A 2,338-nucleotide genomic window follows, 5' to 3' on the forward strand; every position below is an offset into this window, starting at 1 on the left:
AAAAAAACAGCAGTGTATCTGCTCAATCGAGTGCGGAAGGGGAGGGCAAGACTGGGTGGAAATCCATTTTCTGGGTCTCGGGAGGAGCAAGCGAGAGAGTGCAGTGAGATCTCCTTTTCTACCCAGGGTTAGCAGTAAAAGCTGGTCCATCTGGCCAACGGCTCCAGGAGACAGAGCCAAGGCCTTGGGCATGGCTTCCTCCCATCTCTGTAAATAATTACATTCCACAAAGACCCCAGAAGTTCTTGATAAACTTGAACTTTTCATAGCTGAAGCAAAATACCTGACTCTTGTGTCACCAACAAAGGCTCATTAAATATTCAGGAGAGTAGACTAGCAATTAGAACATAGGACAGGGGACAGACGTCAGGCCTGGGTAGCTCTCAAGAGTGGCCTCAGTGGCTCCTGTTTCAGCAGAGGAGCTTGTGATACTGGAAGCTGGACTAGCAGGCCTGGAAACGAGGCTTCAGAACAAACCACAGCCGCAAGATACAGCACAGACATCACGGGCACAAACGCTCTTGGGAACAGACGACAGCAAGTCTGACTCTAAGAGTGACTCTTTAGCCTTTGGTTTGAGACCCAAATCCCAGGTCAGCATGTTCTCTGGCAAGCCCACAAAGGCCAGGCCTCAGACCCTTATGGAGTCCTGCTCTGCTTCCCGTCAAACACTCCCCCTGCCAAAAACATGCACAGGTGAGTGCAGGGGAGCAGCCATGAAGGAAAGAATGGGCATCCCAGTCCAGACACAGTGCCAGAAAAGAAGCCATTTATATCACACAGGGCAACAACACAAGCCTTCCGTTCCAGGCACCCAATCAGCACCCCCACCTTAGTCAACAGGACGAAGCAGAACACAAGTGTTTCCACAGTGAACTACTGAGAGCACAGGGCTGTGACAACTGTGAGGAAATGCCAAGTGAAGCAAGCTCTCCTTTGGGAGCATGGACCGGAACTGAGGCTGGCCTTGCTGGAGAGGCAAGAGTTCAGGACTACAGAGGGGGATGATACATGGTCAGGAAGACAAGAAGGGACTTGCTGTGAGGTCTCTGTGACTCTCTGGTGGTTGCATGGCTCCCGGGGGGGGGGGGGGGAACAGGGCTCTGGTGCAGCAGCTTTCTGTGGCCACTGGAATGGTTTGCTTAAGGTTGGCAGCATCCCACTGTAAGCTTAGGCTCTCCCAGCATTAAACCTCTGCCCAAGTTCAGGTCATTCCAGAGACAAGTGCAGAATCAGGACTGTAACTCCCCCAACGACAATTCACTTCATCTTTCCAACTGGTGATGAGGCCAGTGTTACTCGCCAGGGGCCACGGCACTTGGGTCCTTGCCTCTGTGGGTCAGAGCCTTCTTTCTCTGTGGCCTCTGTTAAAAGGTGTTATGGTTGGTACTCCAAGGGCCCACGTGGGGGAGGTTTGGTCTCTGGAGAGGCCATGGGAGAGTGGGGCCTGCTGGGAAGTCACCAGGGACACTGCATTTAGTAAGAAAAAAAAAATGCTGTTTCTAGAGTTCACAACAGTGAGCGTTCCAAAAGCCTGAGCCTGAGCCTGGTCTCTTGCCTGACACTCGTACACTAGGCTCTTGAAAGAGCTGAGCTGATAGAGTGTCACGTCCTTGATTCTCTGGCTAAACAAATCTCTCTCCTCCTTCACTCAGCCTCAGGCAACTCATTATAACAACAAAAACTAGACTCCCAGGCCAGAAAATACAACTTTTAGAGTCCACCCAGATAATCCAGGATAATCTTTTAAAGACCCTTGACTTCATTCTGGCAGTCTGTCATCTCTGCCAAGGGTTTCAAGAGGTGAAGCCCTGGGTATTTATTATTTGGGGCAGAGGCATTTTTCTAGCCTACTGCATCTGGGAAGTAAAGTGAATCCCTCCATGTACATTGGACAAACACTATAACGTGAATGGAACGGGGGATCCCTGAGTTCTGTCCAGCCAAAGAGCAGAGATCAAGCCGAATCCCTGTGATATGCAGCAGAAAGGCCCTAACTAGGAGTATGGCTAATTTAGCCAGAGCAAAGATGGGAAATTCAGTGTAACAGAAACAGTAAGCTTATGGGCATGTTGGGCAATTGTCTAATGGGACAACACTCAACACTTTATTAAGGAAAACAACGAAACTCAACGTTAACAATACACACACTCACACACACACACCCCTAGACACGCAAAGCAGCAGGAAATCATAACCTTTATCAGCAGAAGAAAAATAAGAGATGATGGGATTTGTTAAAAAACTAGTTTAAGCCGGGCGGTGGTGGCGCACGCCTTTAATCCAGCACTTGGGAGGCAGAGGCAGGCAGATTTCTGAGTTCAAGGCCAGCCTGGTC

The 2,338-nt window shown here is 49.8% G+C and overlaps 1 protein-coding gene across 1 annotated transcript in view; it reads right to left on the reverse strand.

Moving 5' to 3' along the window:
• Positions 1 to 2,338, reverse strand: part of Mphosph6 (M-phase phosphoprotein 6) — a gene marked incomplete at its 3' end in the record, with an annotated part of 11,865 nt that overhangs the window by 2,589 nt on the left and 6,938 nt on the right. The gene's annotated exons all lie outside the window — the stretch shown is intronic.

This window comes from Mastomys coucha, unplaced genomic scaffold (genome assembly GCF_008632895.1).
Source record: "Mastomys coucha isolate ucsf_1 unplaced genomic scaffold, UCSF_Mcou_1 pScaffold22, whole genome shotgun sequence".
Classification (NCBI taxonomy): Eukaryota; Metazoa; Chordata; class Mammalia; order Rodentia; family Muridae; genus Mastomys; species Mastomys coucha.